General features: G+C 34.4%; 1 long non-coding RNA gene across 1 annotated transcript; it reads right to left on the reverse strand.

Moving 5' to 3' along the window:
• Positions 1-1,600: 1,600 nt before the first annotated feature.
• On the reverse strand, positions 1,601-23,239 carry LOC143224085 (uncharacterized). Its single transcript, XR_013013199.1, has 3 exons — positions 23,169-23,239; positions 8,346-8,432; positions 1,601-3,654 (listed from the first exon to the last, which is right to left on the reverse strand). It is a non-coding gene; the product is annotated as an uncharacterized LOC143224085 (long non-coding RNA).
• Positions 23,240-24,545: the final 1,306 nt, after the last annotated feature.

Below are 24,545 nucleotides of genomic sequence, written 5' to 3' on the forward strand. Positions count from 1 at the left end.
TGTGACATTTCGTCACACAACTGGGAGTTTTATATCCATGTTAACATGATTCACAGAGTATAAAGAAAACCGAAAATCATTTTTGCTTATAATTATCATGCCCATTAAGCTTAGGATCTTTGAATAGTGTAAAATGCTGTTCGTTCGTTTCTTTTGCCAATTTATTGTACTTCCGTTGAAATAACTTAAGGAACATGTCTCGTCTTGAAGGGTTTTTTTTCAAGAGCTGAAAGTTATAATAATTTCTGATCAGTCTAAGCTAACTACATAGATGAAAAGTAAAAAAGTAACTTATAAAGTCGTGAAGCCCCTCTACATGTACATATAAAATAACTCGAAATTGTAATGATTAAAATCTATTGAATTACCAGTATCGTTGATACTTTCTGTCGTAATAAAAACAGTTATTGTAGAAAGTAATATTTCTACAACATTAGTGTACTGGTGAAGTAAGATTTTATTTAAAAAATTCAAATTCTTTAAATACTTATAAGTCCTTCTGTCTTGGTACAATTATAGATTCATAAATAAATAAAAATAAATAATCTTCTGAGGAGAAATAAAACATCCTAATTGTTTCTAAGCTCTATAAACAGTTTAGCTATATAGCTACGAGAAACGACCTAGATCCTTCCATATTGATAGCTATAGATCTTCGTAATAATAAGACCTGACATGGTCAGGTGGTTAAGACACTCGACTTCGACTCGTAAACTGAGAGTCATGGGTTCGAATCCTCGTCGCACCAAACATGCTCGCCCTTTCAGCTGTGGGGGAGTTATAATGTGACGGTCAATCCCACTATTAGTTGGTAAAAGAGTAGCCCAAGAGTTGGCGGTGAGTGGTAATTACTAGCTGCCTTCCCTCTAGTCTTACACCGCTAAATTAGGGACGGATAGCACAGATAACCCTTGTGTAGCTTTGCGGGAAATTAAAAACAAGCCAAACCAATCGTAATAACATAAAAAAATGGCGGAGAGAAATTCGGGCAACAAATATGAATTTAAGTCTAATCTTTCCAGTTGTTTCCTCTTGTGTTTATCGTTAAGACAGTAAATGTTTTCATATATACGATCTTATAAGATATGTTTTAGCGGTATTCAAACTGGTGTAGCAAAAGAAAAAGTCTGTTTCGGAATTTTCGCAAAGCAGACAAGGAGTGTCTTTATATAGTAGTCCCAAATTCTGAACTGATAAAAAAAAAGACGAGGAAATACAACTAGTGGCAACAAGCCACTAGTACTAGCTTGTGTAGTACTAACTTGTGAGCTACTCTTAACTGGTAGCACAGGGAGATTTGACTGTTTCTATTATAGCGCGGACCCTTGGCTAAGATCGAAAACTGTGAATGTTCAGCAAGCTATCGCTAGGCTACTCTTAACCTGCAATAAAAGGTTATGATGAATGACGTTCAGTGAGAGAGTGTGGATGTAACTTATATAGAACAATAATTTTGTAGTTTTACACTGTTTTTGAAAACTACTGGGTTTCAAGAGTCTAAGTTGCAGTTTAATCGTTTATTCAAGAAAGATCTATATTACATCCACCACTTTGCACATGTGCGGAATTCCTCGTGAATAATGATTATCACAAACGTGTAAAGGTTTAAATATGTATCTTATCTTGTGTTTAGGTAAATATTTAGGTTAATGTTTCGTATTTCTTGTTCACACTTTATACGGTATGCTAATGATATAGTTTTGGCATAGTTTCGAAAGTAAAGAACAACACGAACCAGTCTCTTCCTTCACGTAATTTTAATTGGATACGCATTTCTCGTTAGGCAAACTGATACTAATAAACCATAGATGTGGACTAAAGCTTGAGTTACCCATTAAACAAAGTGTAAAAATAAAAATATCATTTTGAAAAACTTTCAATACTTAATTTGTATAGAAATACAGCCTATTATAGCCCATCTGCAATGGACACGTATCAGTTAATAAAGCCATTAAACACAAGAGTGGATAGAGCAGAACCTCTTCTATGTTTATATGTTTAGAAATCAGAAGAGAGAAATGTTTCCACAAATGGAGCCGGTAAAGACAGTGAAACTCTCTCTTTTCGCGGTTTTCTTTGATGGTTCGATACGTCTGGGTGACCTGTTAGATCAACTAAGTTTTATCATTACGTACGGCAAACAAAATATACAAAAACCGTCCCCGACAGGAGGCACGCACGAGATCTCCTGACATGCCAGTATATCACCCAGTTAGAAAGAGAGACAGCGGCCCTGGCTTTACTTGTGGTCGGAGGTTGAGCTATTGTGTGCGTCTTGGCCAAGGTTCTTTTTAGAAGAGGCCACCACAGGAATTTTAAGTAACAACTATAATGGAGACTCGTTTGAGGGTCGCCGCCGTTCCGTCACCGCGCCAAGTTGCGGTGCCTTTGATCCTGGCAAAGAAGGCTGAAACAGTTTAAGACAATTCAATTGTCACAAGACTTTACGTGTACAACTGTCGGCATATCATGGGCCGTCATCTCTACTGATCGTGGACATTCTGTCACCAGTATCTTCTCTAATAAACAGTATTTTTTGTTGTATGTGTACCTAGAAAACTCCATAATGGAATTTTATACATTGTGGTTTCCATTACTGCAAAAGGAAAGTTACTAGGTTTACAATAATCATAAATGCTGATTTCAAGAAAGAAATGAATTTGAAACAATAGGTGTGAACATAGAATTAGATATTGGATTAATATTGTTTGTTTTTGATTAATAAGTCGTTATGAGTACCCTAGTTTTAAATACATTTCCACTGGCCTCCTGCTAGTACAGCGATTAGTTTACGGGTTTACAACGCAAAAACCAGTGTTTCGATTCCCCTCACTGGGCTCAGCACATAGCCCGATGTGGCTTTGCTGTGAGAAAACACATATTTCCACGGTGATTTTAGTATTCGACATAGAAGTAGATTCATTTGACGAGAATCAAAATTCTATGATTTAATATTTAAAATTTGACTAAAATATGACTTATAATCATTCGCTACAATTTTTAGAGAAAGAAAGAGAAAAAAAACTTTCTTTTTACACGTGTTTCAGAGCTTATAACTAGAAAATGAACTTGAACTATTTGTTTGTTATGGAGCGCAAAGCTAGATAATGTTCTGTGTCTACTCTTTAGTTTCGAAAGTGACTTTTAGTGATATAAGCGATCTGCCTTACCGCTGATCCACTGTGTATCAAGTCTAAAGTAACGAAAAATACCTAATTACCTTAATCGAAGAATTACTAAGTCTAGAAAACATGAAGTTAAGTTAGTGATACTTCAATTTATGCACTTTAGTAAGAATTACCTGAAAATAAGAAATGTCCAGTTGTAGAGGCTTAAATATACAGTAAAATATCAACTTACATATTAATATTTAAACACGATAGGATATTCTCTAAGAGTAACTAATATATTCTACACAATATATGAAACACTTCGATAATAATAAACAGTATTACGTCGGCAAGAACAACGAACATTACACATCTGTATATACGGTAAGAAACGTTTTTTTCTTGAACGTTTCGCAATGTACACATTCCATCTTCATAAGTCTAGTCCCCCGCTGGTACAGCAATAAGTCTACCGATTTACAACTCTAAAATCAGGGGCTCGATTTCCCTTGGTGGACCCAGCAGATAGCCCGATGTTGCTTTGCTGTAAGAAAACACATACACTCATCAATCTATATCGTACAAGGTAAAATATTAAGTATAATGTTCAGACATTTTGTATAGACAAATTAAAATACAGAATAAAAGGAAGAAATTAATTAGATAAACAAGAACAAATAAAGTTAAGTACTTACTATTTGGAAGATGTTTGAACATTTGGTGCCTAATGTTCTGTTTTGTTCGTCATAGCTTGATAAAGATGGAATGTGTACATTCTGAAACTTTCGAGAATGAAACGTGTCTTACCGTACACACAGAAATTAATATTTTACTGTATATTTAAGCCTCTACAACTGGACAATTTCTTATTTACAGATAATTCTTACTAAAGTGTATAAACTAAACTATCACTAACCTAACTTGATGTTTTTTTAGGTTTAGTAATTCGTCAGTTAAGGTAATTAGATATTTTTTGTCACTTTAGACTTGATACACAGTGGATCAGCGATAAGGCAGATAGCTTATATCACTAAAAGTCACGTTTCAAAACAGGAAATATAGTAATTACGTTTATATCATCTGAAATACATTAAAGTAGTTATCTGAATTACTGTAATAATGTAACGGACATTTTTATTGGAGCAAACGAGGGACGTAAGTGTTAGGTTGGTATCCAGTTATTAGATTTTAGGATAAATACTTTATCTTGTAACGTACTATCAGACAACCCAGTAACTGTTCCGAACGCTTGTCAACGCGGCGAAATTAAACTTTCCATTAGGATTTACGACAGTCGTGAACACATATTAGAAACTTTACGAATTCCGCAGTTTAATTTTATTATATTAATTTATTTTATAGAATGTGCTCGATTAATGATCCCTGCTTTTCGTGCTATATACCAGACCAATATATTAATGAACAGTTACATGATGAATTACACAGGATAATTTCATGTAAACTTCAATAACCAGAATTACTAATACTTGTTGCACTGGACCAAACAGAAACCTAACGAGTGCTTCTAAAAACAAAATATGCAGTATTATTATGATTTAAGTTGTTTGTTGCTAAATGCAGTAGGCTATCTGCGGTCTTCTGCCCACCACGGGTACCGAAATCTGATTTTTCGTATTACAAGTCCTCAGATTTACCACTGAGCCGTCAGGGTAATTCCTTTCATATAACAACGACTATATGGGTCGCATAATTTATACTAATTGTTATTTAATGCTAATATTCAGGTTGATACACAATCCATTTTCTGTGCTTCGTCCACAACGTGGAATACAGCTATCGATTTTAGCGCTGTGAGCCCGTAAACTTAACACTGAGTCATCGGGGGACGTCCGGGGTGGTTTCGGCGTGTTTTTCAATATGTTTATCTATATATGCAAAGCAGAGTTTCACCTATTCGGTATTGAGAGGAACTGCCTAAACTTATTTGGAGTACGCTTAACAGATGAACCCAGAAAGTGACTGTACTAATTTGGAATGCATTAAATAGAGTAACCCACGAAGTGACTAAACTAATTTAGGGTACATTATAGAGATGAATCCAGGAAGTGACTAATTTGGAATACATTAAACATATGAACTCAGAAAGTTACTGAATTTATTTGGAGTGCATTAAACAGATGAACCCAGGAAGTTATTAAACTAATTCGGAATACATTAAAGAGATAAACCCAGGAAGCGACTGAATTAATTTGTAGTACACTAAACAGACGAACCCAGGAAGTGACTAAACTAATTTGGAATACATTAAACAGATGAATCCAGGAAGTGATTAAACTAATTTGGAATATATTAAACAGATAAACCCGGTAAGTGACTAAACTAATTTGGAATACATTAAACAGATGTATTCTGGAGATACAGGTCATGACTGTATTTACTTTTATAGAAATCTCTCTTATTAACTCCGTAACAAACATATTATAACAACCACTTCGAGTAATTTGCTAGTACTACCAATTACAAGACATAGTGACAATCATTTGTGGTTGGTTAGTTTGTGCCCAAGTGGCAACAAACACACTATGAAAATATGTCCATGTAGCAATAAATATAATATGAAAATATATCCAGATGGCAACAAGTATACTATGTAAAAAAAAAAAAAATCAGACAGAGACAAGTATACTATTTAAATACGATCAGGTATACGGCCATGAACCATGATAGCTGTTTATATTACAGATTACACAGGCATCTGCTCAAACTCTGATACATGTATAATACTCGGGCAAAAAGTAAACTTATTCGTCAAACAACACCTAAAAACTTTCCTCTTCAACAGTTAAGACCACCCAACATTGATAATAAGGGAAAAAGTGATTTCACAATTGTTACATTAAATCAAAATTTGCCCATTTCTGCATATTATTATTATTGTTTCATAAGCCTACAGCAAAGATGACTTCGTATTTTGCAGCAAAACCTAAAAAGATATACTATAGAAGGTGCTGTGAATATCCATCACCTATTTAAAAGTTTATCATTTCCAATTAAAAGTTGAATTACGTTGCGGTAAATGAGTGATTTATGCGATGTTGTTGTAAGCAGTTTCCTTTTTACTCGATATTTGTTAAGGGACAAGGACTCGATGGTTTTGTGATTTACTATATATGATAATTTTACGTATCAGAAAAACAATGGGTACGTAAAACCAAGGTGTATGACAACTAGGAAATAAAGCAGGTTCCTATAGAGGCTCAACGCGTTCAGAATACAGGTACCATCTGATATAATATTAAAAGAGAACGTAATATTAAAACAATTTTTGAGCCTTACCACATTGTTTCAGTCTACGTTGCCACGTTTCGTCGTGCTCTGTCTGAAGAACGTGATTTTAACAATTGCTCTGCACAATAGTTTCTATTTGTAAAATCCTTCATCGTAAGGATGTCATGTGCAAAACATAAATTTCTTCCCCGAGGGCTTTCCATAAGCCATCCAATGTATGAGAACAACGGTTTCTTAGCGCTTGTTTCAAGAGTCCAATCTTTAAGAAAAAAGAAAAATGAGCTGCATCCGGTGACGCGTCCTTATTGAATAGCACGAATACCTGTTTCATTCTCCAGCTGTTTAAGGTATGCCATAGTAAAATGTTGGCATGGCTAGAACCTTTATCTTGGTAAATCTATATCATGTCAGCCTATTTTTATCGAAGAAATCCTTCTTTATTACATTCTATACTGTTGCGTGAGTCACGTGGACGACTTTTTCCACCTGTGTTAATGGATTCTCACCTGTTACAAGACATGGCACTTTGCTTTTTACAGCTGGGGTGCGATTTGTTGCACATATCTTTCTGGATGGTCCCGGATTTCCATGCTGATACATATTCCTTTGTTTTCCAATGTCATTAACATAAAAGGAATATCTGTGTCTTCGAAATTCAAATCCCCAATCTGAACACATCTTTATGACCTGAGTACTATTAATATTTTGCATCAAAAAGAGCTAATATTCAAATAGAGCAATTTTCGGTGACATCATACTGTGTACCAAATGTCAAGCAGACTCAAATACAAACCAGTTGACCTTGACTCTATATTATCGGCTGTAAATGTCATGTGATTTGCATATTCAAAATCGATTTAATATAACGTACTGAACCTCTTTATTTTAGTATGTACACCTTAGTTGACATTTATTAGTACAACATGTCTGACATCACAGTAAGACTGACAACAGTTCATGTCACATGATTGTTTTGCGTTACTCATTACGGGGGTCTGTTAAGAAGAGTATATAATACTTTGTTGTATGACGCTGACAACACTGGCATGAATAACGAATAAACATTTACAGTGATATTATAGTGGAGTTATTTTTTCTTATTTAACACTAGAAGCAAAAACCAAATTAAACATAGTAGTTATAAAAATGAACTGACTTTTTTCAAATAACAAACACTAAACTAATATTACTTTTTAAATCCCTCCAACTGGCACAGCGACAAGCCTGTAGGTTTATAATTTTAAAAACTGGGTTTCGATATCCATGATGGGCAGAGTACAAATAGTACATTGTATAGCTTTGTGCTCAACAGGGAAACAAAGCAACTATTTAAACATTAGCTTAAATGACCATATATAAATCCTAGAATAATGTCTGTTTTATGTATGTAAAAACGGCTCGTTTGGGTTGAGAATTTTTTTAACGTAAAGGAGCGAACAACGTTTCGACCTTCTTCGGTCATCGTCAGGTTCAAAGAAAGGAATAGGTAACTGACCGGAAGCTGACCATAACCTCTTTCAAACTCTTTCTTTGTGAACCTGACGATGACCGAAGAAGGTTGAAACGTTGTTCGCTCCTCTACGTAAAATATTTTCTCAACCCAAACGAGCCGTTTTTACATACATATTTTTCTCTAAAAGTGGGTTTTCTCGACATCACTAATGTCTGTTTTTAAGCACAAAGCTACGAAGTGCCTTATCTATGTTCTGCACATCACGGGTATAGAAACTCAAATTTTAGGGTATAAAACTATCAGACTTACCACTAACCCACTGGGGCTATCCTAGAATAACCTTGTCTCATACATATCGATCAAACTTGTAAAAAGTGGAAGAAAATCTTACTCTGGTACCCAAGGCAACAGATACCATTGTTTTAGAGTTATAAATTTCTTTACCACTTCCAATAACCAAGAAAGCACACAGTTTCCTGGAAATACATCACGAATTTAGAGCTGTTCTTGTGCTATCTCAAGACAAAACTTACTTTGATCCCTTGAGCATGACAAGTCTCAGTCGAGCTGGCTATTCATACTTGACAAAGTCTGTTTGATTTTCCACGAAAATCCGTGTTCTGTTGCGAACAGAAAAAAATGGAAGTACTTGAAACCAACATAACCTTGTGATATAAAGGACGTGCCTCATACTTATACCAAAGCAGATTACATTTTATAATAAATAATTTGTTAATTTTTAAACATTTACTCTATACTCTATTAACGTATTAGATTTTAATGTAAATTATAAGTTGCAAATATAAGACAGGAGACATGTTCAGTAATTTAGAAGGCGTTGATATTTATTTACAACATTTTACAAATTAACACTAAGTGGCATAATTTCATTGAAGTTCACTTCTATCATTATAGGCAAGGCCAGGTGGTTAAGGCACTCGACTCGTAATTCGAGAGGCGCGGCTTCGAAACCCTATCACATCAAACATGCTCGCTCTTTTAGCCGTGGTGGCGTTATAATGATACGGTCAACCCCACTATTCATTGGTAAAAAAGTAACCCAAGAGTTGGTGGTGAGTGATAATGACTAGCTGCCTTCCATCTAATCTTACACTACTAAATTAGGAACAGCTAGCGCATATAACCCTCGTATAGCTTTGCGCAAAATTCAAAATCATCTATCATTACAGACTTTTGGAATAACTTTCGTGCCCCCTCGGCGAACTCAGCAGATAGCCCAATGTGGCTTTGCTATAAGAATACACACACACACACACTTTCGTGCCAGTGATTATGCTCGGGAAGATCTGGTGTCTAATTTATTGCATTTAAACTTGTGGAGTCGTTTTTGTTGTTGTATTTATTGGTTGATGGTTTTGCACTCCCATATAAATAATTCAGATATTAGACCTATAATTGTCTAACCTTTTTCATTTTTGATATATTTTTCGTAAAAATATCAACCCCAGAAAATAATTCGACCCAAAATAAGCGATTTTTTCCATCTGATAATAGCAGTCTGATATTTTAAGTTGTTGAAAGGTGCCCTGCTACAAGTAACAAGGGCTGGAAGAAACTGCCCCAGATGGTAAAGCATTCGGTATATTCAAATACGTTGGAGTACAACAGAAACTTCTGGCCGGTCAACGTCAACGTTTTACCATGGAAACGAAAGGATTACCAGCTTGGCTGATGCTCTATGGCACTTTTTTAAATTTCAAACCATCTGTCTTCTTAAATAGTAAAGTCAAAATATCTGGCTACAGAATAAGTAACCACATGGCAATCAAAACAATAACGGCCACTGAAATAGTGATTCAAGCTACCTGAATACTGAAATAGTGAAGTAAAACTGCCTGGATACCGGAATAGTAAGATCAAACTGCCTGGCCACTGAAATAGTGATTCAAGCTACCTGAATACTGAAGTAGTGAAGTAAAACTACCTAGATACCGGAATAATAAGATCAAACTACCTGGCCACTGAAATAGTGATTCAAGCTACCTGAATACTGAAATAGTGAAGTTAAACTACCTAGATACCGGAATAGTAAGATCAATATTGATTTTAAAATATTTTACTGCAAGAGAGTAAAAATCATTGCTCAGTCATTTCGAATATATTTTTGAGTAAATGAAATAAATAGATACGTTACACTTACTACTTATTCTCATACTGGATCAACAGCAGGTTGAAATCTGAGGTTTAAATCGAAGTGTTGGACACCACTATGATAACCCATTGTATAAGCCTTGCGCTATAAAACTTAATAGCACTGTATTTAAATTTTTAAGCAGTTCATGATTGAACGTAAATGCTAATAAAATTTAGTTCTTTTCGATATTTTAATACTATAAGCAACAACTCAGACTTGAAGAGAATCAACCTTATTCCTACAGCACCTGAGCTTAACTTGCTAAATATTTTGATAAGTTGTACTTAACGGTTTACAGCAACATATCCAGTCAGTGATCCTTGCTGGTGGTGGTGGGGAAGATAAAAGAAGACAGCAAATGGTTCAGCGTCACATGGAGTTATGGAATTAAAACGAATTAAAAAAGTATACAATTAAAAACACTGTCATTCCTGAGCTACAAAATATATCCAAAGGGAAAGTTTTATAATAATCCTCAGAATGAACAAACTTTTTGGGCTATGTATCGAGGGCCTTCAAACTGGCAATTATATTGTCAAACTTTAATATGGATGATCATCCTGTAGTAATCACGAACAAAAAATATATCGTGAATGTTTTGAGAATCCAAACAGCCACACTTTAGAATAATTCACGAAGCTCAGCTTGTAAGAAGACACACATACACACATAAAAGCTGTAAAAATCAATATCAATAGAATAGGCTATTTGTTTGTGGTCGAACTGCAACTGGGTTCGTGAAGATTGATCTCCTGAACATGAGCTAAACGTTAAGGAAGTTACTGTAACCCTTCTGGAAAACCTTTCTTTTTGAGATGACGAATAGGTCACCCTATACTACTGATATGCCTATTTACGTGGTAGATTTTCCTCTATCAAAGACTTCCAAAATTCTAGTTAAACAAACATGACAAAAGTAGTAGAATAAGCTTTATCTGTACAGATCCCCTGACTAGCACAGGGGTATGTCTGCAAACTTATTCCACAAGAAACCGGGTTTTGATACCCGTGATGAGCAGAGCACAGATGGCCTTTTGTGTAGTTTTGTACATAATAACAAACAACAACAACCAAATAATCCGCACACAATATTAGTTGCACATGTGAAAATGTTCACCAATATTGCATATTACGTATAACTGATAATATCTGAAGTGGTGTTGTGACATTTAATAACCACTGATATAAATTACTGCGCATATGAAACACGTATAGGAGAACCAAAAATATATGAGTTATTTATCTCTGGAGTCCAACATTTGTTTGAAATTAGATTTAGCTGTAAAAATGGATACGACTTAAATTTGTGAAGAAAAAATGTAGAACTCGTTTAAGTAATTTGTAATGAATTTGAAACAAACTGATTGCCTAAGTATAGGAGATATCGTTGCTTAGTATTTAGTGTGTGGAATTTTAAAGGTTTTTTGTATCGCTGTACTCTCTCGTCGTAAAGAAAAATCACAAAATGCATTCCGTATATAGGGCTATTCCGTGGATGTATTGCAAGAGCATCGGCCAAATTCCACTGTTCGATTAAAGTAGCTCAACAGATGGCGATGGTTGCTGTTGACGAACTGCCTTTCCTTTTCCGTGACGACAAGAAACCAGCTTGAAGTAAAAAATATCTCAAGACGGCTGGTATGGGCATTAAAAATTTACTTTAATAAAAGTTTTAATACCCATACCCGCCGTCTCTAGATACATTTTTTGCCTTCTCTTTTGTCTATCAGGTAAAAATTAGGAAACACCAACACAGATAGTCTTTGTGTAAGTTTGCACGAATTTCCGAAACCAATCAAGTACTTAAGTAAATATCGGCATATTGTGCGAGATATCTTGTTTTTGTAAACTATAAAAAATTTGTAATAGGAGGTGTAGTTTTTGGTATTTCGATGTCAGTTCTGTTGTGTTATATATATTACACTGATTAATTGTTTTGGTAATTCATTAATTTCTATTTATCTTTTACAAATTCAATTTCATTTGTAGCACGATTTCATACTTAGCTATTTTATTTACAAAGAACTTAACATTCGTTTTACAACGATTCTGTACAAAACCTTTAAAATTCTTAAGCAATGAAGATTATATATACTTGGTTCATGATGTATCCCCGTTATTTTAGTGGCACAGCAGTGTCTAATAAAGGTAATATATTTAGAACGGTCGAGTACAAAGCTATTAAAATTCTTACGTGACACAAATTATAAATATTTGGTTTGTTATGTATGTCCATTTCAAACCGTTTCTCCTGCTGCATGGCGGTTAGTTTACTTCTGTATCCAACCGTAAACGTATTATTTTCTTGTCGTTGATTTAACATAATATTTAAGGATAATAAGGAAACCGTTGATCCATCCAGATTATTTCTATCCATCACATAAACTCAAAGTCAATCCTGATCATCAATATATTCATCGATTCTTCCCTAAAATTACCTTAAATTTTCTGCCTCCACAACATCTAGAGGAAACCTATTCTAAAGGTCAACTACTCTATCACAAAAATAAAATTGTCTTAGATGAAGATGACTCCTACCCTCCTAGGAATTATATCCGTGTCCAATTGTACTACCGTTCTTAACATTAAGTTTGTTTTACAGTTTTTTACACAAAGGTTTTATGTATATAGCCGTCATTAATCTTGGACTGATAGATTAGAGGCAGACAGTTAATGGCACCATCACCAACTCCTGGTCTAGTCAGCTGCGTCAGGTAGAACAGTGAAATCTGACTGACACTGTTTTACCACGTCCACATCTCCAAAACGTGAATCGCAAACCATGAATCATAGGATAAACAGTCCAGGAACTATAAATAATTTTGTTATTACAATATTCGATAATAGTTATTACTACGGTAAGCAGCAGAGTAGGAATGATACAGCTTAGCAGAACACAGATAACCCATTCTGTAGCTTTGTGCTTCACAAACAAATCCACCTAGATTTTCTATGAATAAACGATTGTGCCAAATCAAATTATTCATTCCCCCCTGAGACTAATATAGAAACTTCGATGGGTCCTCTGTCAGTCATTGAAGTTAAAGGATTGGCAGTCATGGAGGCTTCCCTGTTTAGTTTCACACTTATTTTTCTGATAAACGAATCGTAAGTAAATATAGGTTCTTTGTAGAGTCTACGATGTAATGTTTCTAGATTTTAATTAAAAAATCAGGTTACTTGTAATGACATGGTCTAATGTCTTTGATTACAGCAGCACAGTGAGGACCGGGTAAGTAAAGAATGCATTTTGAACCATCAGACACACTATGCCAGCTATGAGGATCTTGTAATTCGGCCAAGGCCAGTTTCCACGATTCTTCAAAATAGATAAATCTCAGAAACTGAGTGATATAATTCGTCAGAGTACTGTTGACAAAATAGTTGATAGAACTATTGCTAAGTAACCTCACATACGATTTGTGTCCGAAAGATAATAAATATAAAATGGTGGCTTAAACGAAAGTGCACATATATTTCCAGTGACTATACATATGAATGCATGTTCTTAAGACACGTACTTCAAATAAAGTCCTTTTAGTTCTATCACGGCCATTGCCATGTTAATCTATGAATATATATTCTGTGAAGTATCAGCTTCTATCTTACTTGGATACATACACAACGATTTTATCATTAGAAAATTAACAGTCCTGTTCTGAGACGCGTTTATTCTGGTTTGAAATCACTGAATAAATAACCAAAGAGTTGCGTCTTCGTAAGCATATTCAAAACATCGCTAGTCTCAAACATTTATCTCGCTCAAAAATTAAACAGAGTTTAGTCTCTGGCATTTCTTGAACGCATAATTTTTTAAAGGCATATTGTGCTGCTATATTAAGAGTAACAATTACAAAAACAACGTTTTCTGGGGAAATAATTGGTAAACTTGTTTGTTCTTTAATTTCGCGAAAAGTTACATGAGGACTATTTACACGTACGTTAGCCGTTCTTAATTTTGTACTGTAAGACTAGAGAAAAGGCAGCTAGTCATCACCACCCACCGCCATCTTTTGGGCTACTCTTTTACCAACGAATAGTGGGATTGACTGTAACATTATAACGCTCCAGCGGCTGAAAGGGCGAGCATGTTTGGTGTGACGGGGATTTGATCCCGCGATCTTCAAGTCACGAGTCGAGTTCCCTAACTACTTGGCCATTACTTTGAACAAATCTTGAAAACGTGAGAGTATTGTAACATTTATATATTCGAAAACTAAGTATCGAGCTTGTTGTAGCTCACTACCTGGCCGTGCCGGGCCGTAGTAAAATTATTTAATATATATTAATAATTACAGCCAAGCTAGTTTCTGTAAATGTGTTACCATTATCATATCCCTTTAATATTTAACTCTCATCGTTAATGAGCGAGTTCATATTTTTGACGAGAAAAAAAAATCAAGATATAGAGGGTAAGCTATGACATACAAGCTAGAATACTTAACATAAACAGGTCTTCCAACAGAACATGTTGACTAGCTCATCATCTCTGTTTATACACAGGGGCCGCCCATTAACGGTTGGATCTAAATACCTACTTAATAGAAACTGTAGAATTTTGCTCTGATGATAGTAACACGTTTACCGAGATTAATTGGTTGCAAGTTATATTAAATAATTTTACTTATTACTGTGCCAAAAAAACGTTATTTTTGTAACTGTTACTTTTAATTCTTGAACATAATAAGATATTGACAATTTAAATATATATTACGTATACTTTTATCCTGATGAATCAAATTTCGTACAAGACACTGATAATTCCAAACGATGTCTCCCACGAGTTTAAAATTTGAGACACATTTCTTTTGTCCAGTTTCGCTTTATAAGATTATCAATGATTTAAAAACTTGTTTTACCAAGTTGTAAGTAATTATAAAAATATTCAGGTAATTCTTCAACAAGTTGAATATCAAAAATATTTTACATTAATTTAGTGAACAAGGTTCGACATTCACTAACACACCAAATTTTCAGGAAAATCATGGGTTTTCAGGAAAACCACAATGATAATAGGCCAAAATTTTCCTTACAAACCGTATTTTACCATTTCCTGTTTAAATGGCTGTTAAAAACGGCTATATAATTCGAAAAACTGAGCTCCAATTAGAAATGATATAGAACTAATATCTTATGGATGTTTCCTTTCGAATCTGTAAGTAGGAAAAAACAAACAAGCAACGAAATATTTCGTTATTAAGCTCTCTTGGTATCTGCCCTCAAGGCCTTTCAGCCCATGGCGATTAATGGCGTCCGTCAGTAACAATAGGGTTGTGTTTTACAATGTGAAGGATGTGACGTTTCGTACAACCTAGGCAGTGTTCTTCTTTACTTTTCGATTGATTATTCTGAACGTCTTAAAAGTTCGACATATTTTAATTTGATATTTTTAACAGTGATGGATTCCTGTTAAATATAAAAAATATAGGATTCTACAGTTTAGTTTTTTGATTACAAAAAATGAATTGTAAAACCTAGGATGTTACAAGTCTTACGGTCTTGACGTTTTAATATAAACAAAATTTTGCGGTCCATGACTAACTCCTTGTATGGCATCTACCAATTTCATCTGTAAGATATACGAGGAAGTGTTTTAAGGATGGACCTTTAGTTTCGTGTGATATATGAACAACACTCTCTGTATTCAGTATAACAGAGACGGACCTAATTTCACAGTTCCTTCTGATATATAGCGTAGTTGCTCTGCGCCATAAAACACTAAGCCAACCAAATGATATATGAAATATACTGCCTCTATTTGACACAACACAGACAGACACAACTTCTCAAGGATGTTACACAATTCCAGTCAAGTATGAGAGGTGAGAATGCATTCAAATAAATGTTCTGATCTCGCTGAGGAAGATATTAATGTTCAGTAGATCCGTCGTTGATAAGGGTAGCAACCGTAGCAAGTTTAATAAGGTCTTTCGAAACTTTTCTGTTTAAGTTTTAAAATGTATCTAAGTATCCTGTGAAGAGGTTAGAATATTTACAAGGCTGGTGATACACTTTATAGATATCAATAATCTGGTTTCACATTCAAGACCATTTTTCTTAACTTCTTGGGTCTCTCAGTCCTTTACGACAGTCCTGACGTGAGGGGTGATCTCCCTTCTACAAGAAGAGATAAAGTTAATTTCTCATGACATCTTTACATTGGGGTGATAAGAATGTTTTTAGGAGTGATAGATGACGTTTTAGAAATACAGAATAAGTATTTAAATTAGAAATATCATTAGTAGTTATAAATAGACGCCTAACACGGTACTCCTAATATATATATTTGTCCATGGATACAGTGATATAAAGTCGACGTATTTAATGCATTTTCTATTTGCTGACTGACCTTTTGTACAGATGTTACAGTAAATACAGTAGTGTTTACTTAACATTTCGGATCCTTCATCACAACCTGTACAAAAACATATACCCCAAGGAAACCCTTCATACTTGTTATAACATTAAAATAGTTGTGATATTCTTTAGACAGGAAGGACTTCTGTAGATAATACGGTTCAATTTATCCAATGAAACAATATAAATTTGGAGCTTTAGATAACGCTCGAACTTGGATAGTCCCGACAAGTTTAGAATTTGTATTGTTTCTAATTAGCTTCATACACCACTCAGTATATGTCTTCAGAACAACGATGTATTTTCAGCTGATTTGGTTTTACCTAATTTTAAAAAGTTGACCAGAATGAAAAAGGATTTACCTTTATAAGGTTCTTGAAGATTAAGGCAACGGCCTTAGAATTACGTGTTGGAAGTAGTGATGGTAGAAATACATTAATATTATCACAAATCGATTGAGAAAGGTGTGTTATAGCCATTAACAATGACGACAATCTTTGTTGTGGTAAATCTATTATAGTTGCTTTATGTCCACTCCCAAAGAACCCTAAAAACAAATACATTAGTGATAAACGACAGCCTCTACTGAACCGTCTGTCCAAGGATCTGCACGAAGCAGCGGATGTCCATTTATGTTCCTGCAGTATTGAAGAAATAAATAAAGGCGAGCGTCATCTAAAGTCTAAAATCCATGTTGTTACGTTAGACAATCTTAACCGTATTATCTAAAAAATTCATTCCTGTCCACAGAATATTTTCTTTTCTTACCAAAATAAAAATTTTGATGCAAAAACAAGCATGAAGAGTTTCCTTTGGGAAAGGATTTATTGCTCAGACTGTATCAAAGGACTTACGACACTAAAATATACATTAATGTCCTGTTTATTGTAATGTATGTTACTTTACCAACTGAACAAAAGTTCGAGAACATTCTCCGTAAATTATAACAGATGCTATAAATCTGGCTGCTACATTAGGCAAAAACCCCAAGACGAAGAAAACCGAACTGTGAATGATTACCTTCTTTCAGAATACAGGAGAGATAAAGTACGTTTTACACAGAGTCACTGGTATAGACAAATTAAGTAAGCAGCCTACAAAACATGAAACCGTTTATAGTTTCTTCATTTTAGAGAGGTCTAAGACCCTTCATAGAAATACGTGATTTTCTTATTATGAGCACGATCATGAAACACGACCACATGAAGTTGTTAAGTTCGTGATGTATGACTTTGGTAGCAAATAAAATCGTCTTTAAATGAAACAGAAAAAAGGGGGTATTCGGCGGTCGCCCATAATATGAAACAATTAGTTTTGAATTATCTAATCCGCTAAGGTACTAAACCAGATATCACTATTGGACAGATCATGTCAAGAAAGGTAAAATATCTCAAGATCATAGTTTCAATTTTGTTCCACGCTCCCCATTATCTTTTGGTTTGAAGGAATTATAGAAAGTTACTTTACCCACCTATATAGTATAGGAACAAACCATAATGACCATATTTCCTTTTATTTATCAGACACCTCGTCAACAGCAGTTCGAGAGATATTTCTGGAGGAGCACCGAGAACGACCGGAGTATTATTGTTTTCGATTTTGCGCAAAGCTACACGAGAGCTATCTGCACTAACCGTCCCTAATTTAGCAGCGTAAGACTAGAGGGAAGGTAGCTAGTTATCACCAACAACCGCCAACTCTTGAGCTACTCTTTTACCAGTGCATAGTGGGATTGATCATCACATTATGATGCCCTCACAGCTGAAAGAGCGAGCATGTTTGGTGTGACGGGAATTCGAACCCGCAACCCTCATTTTGCGAGTCACGCGCCTTAATCACCGGGCCATCTACACAGTGTATCATCACCATTATGAATTGTACAATTCTTTCAAAGGACTTATAGATAGATATATAGCTACATTTTTAAAACTGAAACAGAAAAGTTCCAGAAAACCTTTACAGTGTAAAACGCCTGAATTACAATAAGCCTACATCCAACTGTAGGTTGAACGAAAAGGCATCCATCTGAAGCATATCCATATTAACCCTGGAAAAAGATATGTATCCAACTTGCGTCTAAATTCATATTGGAGCCGTTGAGGAAGGTCTGAAGACAAAAATCAACTAGCGTATGTGAAATCAGTAAAAAAGCATTACATATTAATGCATAATTCCTTTATGTTTGTTACAGATGTTACCCTTACCAACAACTGAAGTACAAACATGAATATCTTCCTCAACAAAACTAAACTAACATTTTTTTCACTGTCTTCGCCACTTCTCACGCTGGACTTGAATTATAAAATATCCTTGAGAAGTTTGACGATACAGAACTAATGATTCACATTTGATATACAGAAGGTAAACGTTAGTTCTAATTTTGAGGGGGATCTTCATGAGTTGAGTGTATTTTAACACTCTCTTGGTAAACTAGTTGATATATTTCTCATTTGATTTGGTTTAGCAGTGTAAGGTTAGAGGGAAGGCAGCTAGTCATCATTGTCAACACTTGGGCTATTCTTTTACCAACGATTAATGGTATTGACTGAACTTTATAGCGTCCCCTTGGTTGAAAGGGTGAGCATGTTCAGTGAGACAAGGATTCGAACCCACGATCTTAAAATCACGAGTCGAGTGCCCTAATTACCTGGCTACGACTTTGAACAAACCTTGAAGATTCGACTTCTGAAGTGTACTTAGTTCACAGACAAGTTGTGAAGAAGATTCGACTTCTGAAGGGTACTGAAGATACGAGCGTTTTATTGTATTTAAGTTATTGGTTAAATAAGAATTATATTTGTCATTTCCCACGTCAGGATAAGATGTGACATCTGAAAGCAATCTTGACAAATTGGGTGTATTGTAACTTCCATTTCTAGGTAAAATAAGCGATATATTTAAGAGATTTCCAAACAGCCGTTGAGACGTGTATATACATATATTTGTGTGTGTGTGTGTGTGTAAGTGAAGATTTTTTAACATAAGCCAAATATGAGTTTTCTATACGCCAGAGGTATACATGTATTACTTGGAATTATGTCCACATTTTCTCTTTTCCTATAGCTATGTATGCCTAAGTACTCTCCGAATATCGTGTAATTATGACATGAGGAAAATGTAGCTCGTAACTACTTTCTAGTTCATAAGTACACTTGAAGTGCGAATGAACTGTGTTTAAAGTAGGTGTTATCAGCAGGAGGTAAGGTGAATATGACATCAAAACACATCACACAGAGAGCTCCGGTTTTTCACTCAACTCATTGAAGATTATTTTTCGAAGTTATCATGAAGGTGTCACAAAGAAAGTAAGACAACGGAAGTGAATCTAGAAGTTCTTGACCAAAATTACAAGTTCATTTTCGACAAAAGGTGGTGTAAACATTGCATACAAATTTTCCGGTATTGTGTTTAGGGCTCCATCTATTGGGATTTCGCCGAATAAGTTTTCCATGTCAAAGTTTATCTTGTACTTTTTCGTTTTTTAATCTGATTATAACATTTTATAATTCTTTATAGCATATTTATTTAAGCCTACAATCATGATTGTTTGTTCACTAAACATTTCATTAAAGGGTTGGTTGGAATGTTGTTGAAAATACCTAATCAGCGTGAAGTTTGAGAAGAAAGCAACCTACGAAACTTCAGAAAATAGTTCAGTGACATTGTTATCACACTGTCTTTGGTTTAAAATTAGTTTTGCAGCCAATCTCAGCTTATTTATAATAAAGTATTTGTTGTTCTAGAGCAGCATTTTCTGATTTAGTTTGATCATAATCTAAACCAGACTAGTTTCTAAAATGCTGTAAATCTTGAGTGTAATTGCTGTTTGGTTAATTGTATTTAAAACACTTATCTTTATCCGAATTTCAGTAATAACGTGTTTAACGTTAACTTCTTTTCCTGAGGTATAAAAATTTAACCCTAATCGTAGTACATTAAGTTGCTCTTCTGGTAAGTGGTGGTCAGATAAATTAACACATCAGGATAAGTTAGGACCAAGTGGATTAACATGGGTCTCTAGCGCTTATAGTTCGTTTTCAAATTAATTTTTATTTTTCAGTTTAACTTTTTTACGACTTATTACATCTATAGTCTCAAAATCAATACAATAAAATATTTCTGTCTGCTTTATATGTACTTCACACATTTATAATTTCGGTTATAGTTATTGGCTTTCTTTTTATCCCCTGTATCATTTGGATTAAAAATTTTAAATCTAGTTGTAACTTATCATTTGCTTAAGGGCCAAGTATGATTTGTTGGTTAGGACGCTCTACTCACAATCTGCGAGTCGCGTGTTTCAATCCCAGTCGCAGAAAAGGTTCACCCTTTTAACCTTGTAGGGGGGATATTATGTCACGGTTGATCCTACTATTCGCTTATAAGAAGTAGTCCAATTTTGGCAGTTGGTGATGTTGACCAGCTGACCTTCCTTTTCTCCCTCACTGCTAAACTGGGGACAGCAACATAAAGAGATGGACACCTACAAGTAAGATCTGTCCCAAAATCACTGATGCTGCATCAACATCTAAGGTGCAACCAATGGTCCTAAGTGGCCTCGAAATTTTAAAAAAAATCTTAATTCTTGCGTTTCAGTTTAGGTTAAGGGAACTGGAAACAATTTTCATGACATTTCTCGAGAAAAAGATGTTTGTTATTAAGCACAAAGCCACACAATGGGCTGTCTGTGCTCTACCCGCCATGGGTATCGAAACCCGGTTTCTAGCGTTGTAAGTCAGCAAAGAAGTTGTCTTGAGAAGATGTAAATTTAAGTTTATTCTGGAGACTTCAGTAGTTGAAACAAGTTGCGTGCCTTTTGATTTACGTGGAAATAGTTTATTAAATTATATACAATAAGAACACTTCATAAAAATCCGTTAAGGCACGAAATATTTAGAGAATGAGAAGTACTTTTCCAAATTAATACAAAAATCAGTAATAACGTATTAACATAATAATGCATAAGTGATCAAAGAATTAACAAAACATCAAAAACGACTAGTTTCGCCAGACGATCTTTTTTTGTAATGGACAATGTAAAAATGTTCTTAGTAACGTTATTTTCAAATTCAAACGGTCTCTGAAGGATCAAGGTTCACTAACGGTAGTAGAATGCATAATTAATTTGAATAATCGACTTCCAAACAGAATTGAGCTAAAATTCCTTTTCCTTATTCAGTATGTTTTATAATGTTTTAACAAATTATCAATTCTCTTGGGCTACATTGGTGGAAACAATTTGTTAAATAAATGTTTTAATTGTTTCACTTTCTTTCAATGACAATTAATGTTCCTTTTACCCTACGTTTAAAATGGGTTTTTATCTATCATTTTCCTTTACCAAACTTGTTATTCAACGAATTATAAGTTTGTTTAATTTCACTTCATTTTGAGAGAGCATATATTTTGTTTCACATCAATAGTTCGAAGGGTATTCTTCGGGGCCATCTTTAAACAAATCTGCAATTATTTATTTGGTTCACTTTATTAACCTTTTAAGTTTTGTTTAACCAGGTACTACGAAGTGCGAGTCCATTTTCACAAATTAAATCCACACTTATTTATTCTCAGAAGATAGCATATAGAAAAAACAAATAAAAATGTGTTGAACATTCTTCCTTTGAAGAGTGCTTTCTTGATTAGTTGAATTACCTCAAAAACATTAATTTCCAGAGGATTCAGTGTTTAATTGGAATACTGAGGAATGGATAATATTGTAACAGCAATCGGTAATTTAATAACCATGTTAAGAGTACATCGAAACTTTTAACAGTACAGCAAGTGTTACATTTGTTACACCCAAGGAATAATTTTTTAGAAGAACGATTTTGAAAGGGATTGTAATGAAGTGAAAGAACTGCGACATTCGATTCACAGTAAATCAACTTCTACGTTTATTACAGTTCTCAAACGAAATTTTAAATACTTCCATATGAAGAGTTAATTCAGTAAACAAAATATGAGGTAAAGTTTTTTTTTCTCTCTCCTCCCATGGGCCCGGCATGGCCTACCGCGTTAAGACGTGCACTTCGTAATCTGAGGGTCCGGGTTCGCGCCCGAGTCGCGCTAACCATGCTCGCCCTCCCAGCCGTGGGGGCATTATAATGTGACGGTCAATCCCACTATTCGTTGGTAAAAGAGTAGCCCAAGAGTTGGCAGCGGGTGGTGATGACTAGCTGCCTTCCCTCTAGTCTTACACTACTAAATTAGGGACGGCTAGCACAGATAGCCCTCGAGTAGCTTTGTGCGAAATTCTAAAACATCTAAAACAAACTCTCTCCTCCCCACAGACTGCGATTGAGGACGACCAGTGGACCGAATACTATTCTTCAATTTAAATGGTTGACAGAGAACCCATCATATTTTTTACATAAGGTTCAAGGGCTTAATACTTTGATAACAGACACAATTATTTACATATTTAACGTTCTCTGTCAATTATGTTATTTGTAAATTGAAGTATTTTCGTAGACTGATAAAAATCGTACCTAATGTTAGACTTCTTTGACCTTTACGCTGCTTGTATATATTTCTTACGAATACGGTGAAGGCACGTAAAAATTATTTAAAGTTTTAAAACTAATATACATAAAAAGTATTTATCTTCTAATTTATATCTAAAATTTCTTGATGACTATATAATGCTGTACCTAGCATTTATCGTAAAACGTAACGACGACGGCAAGGTTACGTTTATAATAGTACAAAGTTAAGATGTTTGACGTACATTGTCAAATTGCAAATATATACTAAAAACTTTACAAAAAAACATTAACTTTAAAGACAAAATTTTTTCAGTAACATAATAAAACACACAAGGACACATATTCCTTCTATTCCTTACCGTTTCGTGGCTTGTAAAGAACACAATAACAACAACAACACGTAAAACTTAACGTTATTACCGGTATCACAACTCCGTAAATTTCTCCTCTTCTGCGCTTAAAAATAAAGGAATATTACACCTAAATCATTGCGCAATAGGAAATAATTCCAGGTTTCAGATGAAATATACACTATTTAGACACCCTTAGAAAGAATATTTTAACAAAAAATAAAAAAACACTTAACAACAGTTGCTTTTTACGTTTATTGTTCAATAATTTTAATATATACTGTTTTAAAACTATTTCACAAATAAAATACTTCCACACTTGTCTTTTACTTTATATACCGGTGAGAAATTTGCATATTTTCGTTATGTCAAAACAAATTCCAACAGGCGGTTAAAAATTGATAATTCGGGCTAAAGTTTCCATTTCGTTTTCTGGGTTTTCGTACATTAAAGCCACATCAGGCTATCTGCTGAGTCTACCGAGGGGAATCGAACCTCTACATTTAGCGTTGTAAATCAGTAGACTTACTGCTGCACAAGCGCGGGACGTTTCATTTTGCCTAAAAGAAATGTTAAAATAAAACTTTTCTTAACAGAAAACTTTAAAACTCAGTATTTCGCTTACTCTTAGTTTTTAATTTTTAGAAAAAACTTGTGTGAAAAATAACAAATTTAAATGTTTCAAAATTTCATGTGCCTTTTCTCTCTAATACCCGGTATGAGAGGGCCAAACGGTACAGATATAAACACGTTTCAACTTTCCATTTAGGGACAACTTCAATGACTCTTTTAAGTTTATAAAAACGTCGGTAAAAGAAAGTTAAATAACCTGACAGACAGAATGTTTATGCAAAGAATGTTGTATACATTAATATAATATATTTTTGTTGTACGTGATTAATTCACATATATTTTAAGTATAATAATTTTATTACATAAAACTGCATTTGTCATTTTATAAAGTGTTACTTTTTGTGCATTTTAGTGAAATACATTCAAATGATAAGTATAAATACTCTTCGCTTCGAAGCATAAGCTACCCCTAGTACCTATATGAAAAAATATGAAGCTACCCCTAGTACCTATATGAAAAAATATGAAGCTACCCCTAGTACCTATATGAAAAAATATGAAGCTACCCCTAGTACCTATATGAAAAAATATGAAGCTACCCCTAGTACCTATATGAAAAAATATGAAGCTACCCCTAGTACCTATATGAAAAAATATGAAGCTACCCCTAGTACCTATATGAAAAAATATGAAGCTACCCCTAGTACCTATATGAAAAAGAAAAGTTCTCAAATTAGATGTGACCCACATAAAAAAGGAATAAGATAACTCTGCCTCTGCTAGTTTTTTTTTCTACTTCATTCTCTACACGGT

Source organism: Tachypleus tridentatus, chromosome 8, assembly GCF_004210375.1.
Source record: "Tachypleus tridentatus isolate NWPU-2018 chromosome 8, ASM421037v1, whole genome shotgun sequence".
Taxonomy (NCBI): domain Eukaryota; kingdom Metazoa; phylum Arthropoda; class Merostomata; order Xiphosura; family Limulidae; genus Tachypleus; species Tachypleus tridentatus.